The sequence below is a fragment of the Micropterus dolomieu genome, linkage group LG23 (genome assembly GCF_021292245.1).
Source record: "Micropterus dolomieu isolate WLL.071019.BEF.003 ecotype Adirondacks linkage group LG23, ASM2129224v1, whole genome shotgun sequence".
In the NCBI taxonomy this organism is placed as follows: Eukaryota; Metazoa; Chordata; class Actinopteri; order Centrarchiformes; family Centrarchidae; genus Micropterus; species Micropterus dolomieu.
This window is the reverse complement of record NC_060172.1, coordinates 25913399-25920670: the sequence shown is the minus strand read 5'-3', so window position 1 is coordinate 25920670 and position 7272 is coordinate 25913399. Positions and strand designations below refer to the sequence as shown.

At 41.0% G+C, this 7272-nt stretch overlaps 1 long non-coding RNA gene across 1 annotated transcript; it reads right to left on the bottom strand.

The window, feature by feature from the left end:
- Positions 1-6633: 6633 nt before the first annotated feature.
- On the bottom strand, positions 6634-7233 carry LOC123963965. The gene is made up of 2 exons (XR_006823299.1): positions 7127-7233; positions 6634-6920 (listed from the first exon to the last, which is right to left on the bottom strand). It is a non-coding gene; the product is annotated as an uncharacterized LOC123963965 (long non-coding RNA).
- Positions 7234-7272: the final 39 nt, after the last annotated feature.

Sequence of the window (7272 nt, the reverse complement as noted above, 5' to 3'; positions counted from 1 at the left end):
ATGCAATGTTTGAGACGATGCATTGTTGCTGGTATTGTGCAATACCCCCAGCACAGAGGGCGCCTGCATTGCTCTAATTATTATTAACAGCAAGGCTTTATCCCCAAAACAAAAAGCTCAGAGAGCTTATTGTAGGTTTTAACTTACCAAGATACATAAAAAATGTATATAAAATAAAAGCAAATAAAAAGCAAATACTGTGACCACAACTCTACTGTACACTAGCAATGTAATGTTTAATATAATAATATTAATATTAATAATAATAAAGAAAAAACAGTCCCTTTCATCCTATTTCTGATAATTTTTTCCGAAGTTTCACAAGACCAGATTTTCTGTACATCATCAAGATTTCTCTTGATTTAAATTAAAATCTTACAAAATTGCTCAGAATGTAATGACAGAATAACAACAGCTGTGGGTCTTTACTCTGCTGTTGTTTCTGGACTCTGCTGTGTTAGCTGCAGTGGTCTGCGTGTCTGAGGGCTCTGTGAGCTGATCTGGCCAGCCAGCTCGTTAGCTTCCCCCCGCGGGCTGGTTCGCTAGGTACCCCCGATGACGGTTGCGGAGCGTCACAACTCCGAAAATGTTTGAGCACATTTTAGATTCGCCATCATTTTTAGTAAAACTGCCAATATTTAACGTCTACACAGTTGATTTCTCGCCTCAAACCTTCTCAGAAGTGGATTTAGTGATCAAATAACGTACGAAAATAGTACAAAACGTTCTGTTGTTGGCCTCTCTCTCAGCTTCTTTCAGCCCCTCCCTTGAATGCCGAAATGAATGCTGGGATATCTCTGTCTTCAAGTTCACACAAGTTACCAGCCGATGCATCCTCGGTAAAATGGCCGTGTCAAGAACATTTTCTGGGATTTTTAACCGTTCTGGCCAAAATGCAAACTTGTGTATTGGGACAGTACTTGGGCCACGAAAGATGACGTTTCACAAAAACACAAGCACAGACAAGAACACAGATTGAGAAAGGCCCTATGTTTTACCCACTGAATTCAGCCTAGATCCCTAGAGCCCTCGCTCACGCCACGCCCCCTTCATATTTTACCATCATTTGGCGCCAATAATTATTTGAGGTATGAAGCTCGAACATCATTGGGCACGACACCTGTAACACGCTTTCTTTAAACAGAATTCCGAAGCGCTAAGGTGACTGATGGCTAGCTTAAATGTACCATTAAATTGAGAAGCTAAGTAACTTAACGTTACTTGTTAATATCAAACTAGACCATGTTGGCAAGAGGTAATGTTAATATTGTCGTCGTGGAAGAGTACTTTTGTTATTAGTTATTTTGTTAATATTTGGAATCTTCCATATCAGTTAAAATGTCATAGTCCACATGTGAGGAGTTGGCTAACGTTAACATTAAACAAGCTAACTTTAGCTTGATGTACTGTGGATATCCCTGCCAAACAATTTGCAGGCATCCCTACAAGGACGTGGCAAATTAGTGTCGCATGAATAAGTAACTTCTTATTTAGGAGTAAGTAGTGTTACCATACTGATTTACTTTCACAGACCTTTCAAAAGTGTATTTGGCAGTCATGTTAGCTATTTAAATTAATCTTGCTTTGTTGTATGTTGTTCCTGCAATGTAAGTTGCTTTGGATAAAAGCCTCTACCAAATGAGTAAATGTAAAATTGACAGTCTTGTCTCAGTAATGTTAAGTTAAAAAAACATTGCTATAGGTGGTGGTCTTGACAAACAGTTATGTTTCTTTTATTGATGGGTATTAAATGAGCCCCAGGGCTAAATTATTAAAGACTGTAATGTTGGTATTGATAAGCTGCAACATTACTGGTTGTTTTATCTCTGCTTCTTAAGTTTTGGTGTAAGTTAGTTCAATATAATGCTGTAACATCTGACTCATACACACAAAGCAAAGTCAGTAGACCTTAGCACTGAAAGGGCAGTGGGGCCAGTAAAGTGAACCAGGTGGAGTGTATTCCACTTGTATAATTTAATTTAGTCATTTAACTCATGCTTTTCTCCAAAGCGACTTACAATTGCTACATATGTTAAAGGTGGCACACCTCAGGAACAACTAGGAGTAAAGTGTCTTGCTCAGGGACACGTTGATGGATGTGTCACTGTTGAAATTGAACGCAGGTCTCTCACACCAAAGGCATGTGTCTTATCCACTGCTCTACAACCAATAAGTATGCTCATTACTGTATGTAGACTAGCTAAACTTGTTTAGCAAGCTTAGCTTTTGGGTGTAGTTTATTCAAAATCTTACTCTACTTGTTGTTCAGTTGTAATAACAATGTTTCATAATTATTTGGAATAGCATATTTCTTTATTGGAAAATTGTTACATTTTACCCCCTGTGAAAGCATGTTTTAATCCCCACAGATTCCCATTATTTTTTTATTATTTCTAAATGTACCTGTCTTACACTTGCCTGGACTTCTCCCTGCACTCACTCACACACACCTTTACCTGCCCGAGTGAAATGGAGAGGATTTGAGCATCCACAGGCTGATGTGTTTCCACTTTATCTCCTTTCAGAGTAGCAACGAGGATGTTTGCGTTCAGATGCCCAATTCCACACTTGCCAGTATGTATCCCAGTCGCTCTCGCGCATCAGTGTTGTGTAACATGTTGGGCAGTAATAACATTACTTTTCACAGTAAAAAGTAGTGTAAAGGATTACTATTTCCAAAACAGTTATATTGTTACAGTTACTATTTCAAGTAACGCTGCGTTTCTGCGCTACTGAACGTCATGGCACTGGACCATACGTTGTTTAAGTCAGCTGTTAGCTGTTAGCTAAATGGAGAACAAGGGAGAGAGGTCTTTCCACAGCTGTAAGTAGCTGCCGCCATTATTGTGTCAGTCTAAGATGCAAAGAACATTGTCCGTTGTAAACTTTGTGCGACCAGCGAAACAACCGCAAACAGTTCTAGATTGAATTCATTTAAGCATCTGCCGAAGCAGCACAGCAACTGAAACTTATAGAAATAAACTCTGGCTGCTGCTACCAGTGATGCTTGGACTCATGTGGAGAGAGTGGCGTTAGGTTTAGCAACATTTTATAAAAAGACTGAATATTGTTGTAAAAGTAGAGATTAAGCCTGCTTGCTTTTTTTTTATCTCAGCCAGTGGCATCGAATTTTTAGGCCTATACGTTTTGTAAAAACCATAGCCTACTCCTTGCTGCTGTTATGGATATATTTAAAAAGTCGGAAGAGACTGCTTTGTATGGGGTTGTTATGTTAAAGGTCTTGGCACATTATAAATTCATTTCCCCCTCAATGGTTGTGACGGGGTTTATAGGTAAAGGCTTTTTCAGACAGCTTGGATCCGCGGGGTCGCTCTGCGCTCCTCAGAACTCAACAGACAGGCAGACAAGCGCTCTATGGGTGGTAACAATTGCAACGGCTTCTGTGTACTGTTGGGCGCGGCGGGGGCAGCTGAGGCTGCAGCCTCATGATAAACAGTCCCAGCCCTGTCCCAACATTACCTTATCCATCACGTCTCAGCATGCTCAACACATAACATTACATTATAGGACCCACCACTCTCGATAGTAGTATTGATAAGCTCGGACCTTTTTGATTTTCGGCTTTTGAGAAATTGTGGAACCGGGTCTCGATCCTCATCCCTACTTACCACTAGCTAAACTGATTAGCATGTTAGCCGACATATAAGTTAACCAACTAAGTTGTCACCGAGATTCTGGTCGGGTCTTTAAACTATTGCAGTTACTGTTTGTACCAAACGCAGACATGTGATTGGACAAAAAAAGCAGGACAATATACTGAGATACTGATCATTTCTGGAGGTATTGATAACGGATAGCTGATTGATTGTGTCTGTATCTGCCATTCTTCACTCAGACCCCGATCCTTCAGGCTCTGCTGCACGTTCAGGCCAGCGGTGACGAGGACACGCACGCACTCACACACTGACGGGTGACATCACTGCGGCAGCTGATGATATCACTTCCTCCTCCTGCAGGAGTACGAAGACTCCCAGACAAAGCCTCCTAAGTCCTGCCGTAAGGCTCTGGCCTCCTCGCCTCGCTCCCGGAAAGGAGCGGCTCAGGAGCGCCTCGGTACGTAGCCCCACCTCCACCTGTGTGAAGACAACCTGAATCTGTGTCTCGTTCTTGGATTGGTCCGTTTCAAAACCACACGGAAATATTTTAATATGTTTTGATTTGTGAAACCAGGAAGCAGCTTTGTGTCTTCACCAAGCAGGAACCTCCAGGTTTGAAAAGTGAAGCCTCAAACCTGCATTCTCTCTAACATAAGTCACTATGTGTGACAGAAATATGGATGTTCAGGACGGAGCTGAACACCTTTTCTCAGCTGGACAGGTCGGCTGGAATAAAATACAGCTGCTCGTTACTTTCTATTAATTGAACTAAAAGATGTTCTGTTAGCTTCCTGCTCAGCTTCCAGTCTGAAGGGGAGATGTTTAACCTGCTTCTTTTCTCCAGCCGTTTGGGAACAGACTTTTGTTGGTCTGGAGAAGCTGAAGCTTTTAATACCTGACACACAGACACTGTGCTTTTACTTCCAGAATAATTTTCTCCTGAGATTCACCGTCACTTTCTGTCACTTGGACAATGAAACACTCTGAGACCTCCAGATTAAAGGAGCAGCTGTGATAACAGCACCTGTCAAGTAGAGGTCCTGCAGGGTTTCAGCGGGGTCTTAAAAAGGCCTTTAAAATGTCTTGAATTCAGTGAGCATTAGAGGTAGCGTTACATGGACGTTGGAAAATAATTACCCATTTAAAATTACCTAGAGTTTATATTCTAGGTGTTAAATCATTTTAAATGGGTATTTTCCAACATCCATGTAATGCGACCTCTAATGCTCATTGAAATGCCCCCCCAAAGCTCAAGAGTGTTTGTTTTTTTCCTCCCGTGGTGTAGTTCTTTGTGTCGCTAGTCCAAATCGGTCCAAATATAATTCGCTGTATTACGACTACAAAGACTAACAGGCAGCTTTCGTGTTATTGCCACAAGTCTCTTTCGGATTGTTCCACAGATATAAAACGGATTTATTCTTCAGCTATGGGGAAGTTACACCTTATCGGTTCTTGGATGGGAAAAACAGATCTTGGGGCTTAAAACCAGTCTCTAGCACATTATTTGAAACCTACTGTCGCTGCTTAATGAATGAGCGCCGCTATTAAAATTTCACACTTGTTAATGATTATCAGTAAGCACCAGTAACACTCAATGCATGACTGTCTCCCTCTCCCCGTTCTTCAAATGATGAGCGAATGTGAGGGAGAGAGCGGCAGAAAGTGACGGTGAAAGTCTCCAGAAGAAAAGATCGACATTAAGTTGTAAGGTTACAGCTCTGTCCTCCACTGTACATCTTGATAGTTAAATTAATTTAAAAGAGGACTGTGACTACAGATGGTTTTTCTATATTTGGTCCTGGAGCTGATGCAGACCTTTCCTTGTCTACTACCTGCTTGACTTCGGACCATTTAGGGGGTTTTGTGTCAAACTGAAAGGATGGGTCTGGAGGGCGAGGTACTTGTCCTGGGGAGCTGAGAGGGATATTCTTTCCTGGGTCACTTAGCTGGTAAAGTTATAACTCTCACAGTATTATGACATTGTCTGTTTTTTTATTATATTATAACATCATTTCAGGGGTAGTGTTTTCTGATAGATTAATATCCAATCAAATAATGCTCCCACTACAGAATCATTTTATATTGCACCACTATTCACTCCATGTGTACTGTAAGGAGATGGGGATCATGTTAAAATACTATATTATGCCATCTTTATTTAAGATATCAGGGTTGGCGTATTCTGATAGACAAATAATTTTCTTTAATGATCAGCCACTATCTCGACGGCATGCCCAACAGCAAGGTTGCGCAGATTTATGGGTGTGGAAACAGACCACGCTTGTGGGTCGTGCGCATGTGCAGAACCTCTAAGTAGCACATCTTGATAGGTAGCATAAATCGACAGAACACCGGCTCTGGGCGGAGCAACACGTTCTTTGTTAGATGAAGCGGTAAAACTGAGGTAGTTAATCCCTTGAAACCGTTGGAGTCATCAACAATTGCATTTATTCACTGTACCGGCCACAAACTACTCCACCTCTGTACCACCGCTGAGTACAATAATCACAGCCGTCCAGTACCTATTGTCTCCGGTCTTAAGTTCAACAAAACTTCCTGCGCTGGCCAGTTTTCTTTGTTTTTTCTGTGCTGCTTTGTGATGGACTGAATTTATGTTGGTAGGCCTACTTTGTGATGGACTGAATTTAAGTTGCTAGTTCAGTTAAACTGGACTGGCTTGATGTGCATTTTAAGTTGATTGCATTGTGTTATTTTGAGATTTGCTTTTCTTTGATGGTTGATGAAATACAAAATTTTGTTGTGAACTGAACTTTTGAGTGCTGGTTTTTCTTAGAAAACTGTTTTATAATTCAATGCGAGGGTATACATTTTATATGTGCGTCCTTTGTGACATTTGTGCAGTAAACCTAAAAATCAAATGTCTGGAGAGAGACCTGACTAGCACCCCTGGATTAAAAAAAATTTAAAATTTAAAAAAAATAATAAAACTGAAAAGACAAATGGGACATCCAAATGGAAAACAGCATTGAATGACAAAGTTACAGTTAAATAAATATTAAATAAAACAAACTTTATTTCTGGAACAAACAGAACAAAGGAAAATAAAAATGGCTTACAACTCAGAATCCTTGTGGTGTGAAATGAAAAGAGAGTCACCACTTTGAAATCCTGGGCCTGCCACAACATACTCACTTTTGGACATGGACCTCACTGAATTTGCTGAGCATGCTCATCCCTTAATTTCCCAAAAGGCTGCCGGCACGGACAACAGTATTGGGGGATCTCAGCCTGTCATCTCCACCTCCAGAGGAAATAAATTTTGACTGTGGGATTCAACAGCAGCTACAAAAAATGGGGAAAGAAATCACCAGTCATACGGAACAAGTAACTAAAGCACTAACAAATACATTTCAGGAGCAACAAAAAGAGGTGGTCAGACATGTGGATAAGCAGTTAGAATATCTACAAGCACAATTCAATGCATCCCTTGGTTGGAGACTAAAACACCATCATACTGAACTGCTGAAGGATCTTTTCTCTGTTCTTACCCCCATGTCTGATGCAGCAACTCGGAATTAACTCGGAAGTTAGCATCAAAGGCTAGCAGCGCAGTCGAGCTGCAATAGGCTACGCTTAGTGCTCTCACCACTTCTGGACATTATACTCCTTTCCCAACTGGTAACCAGCTTCCTTG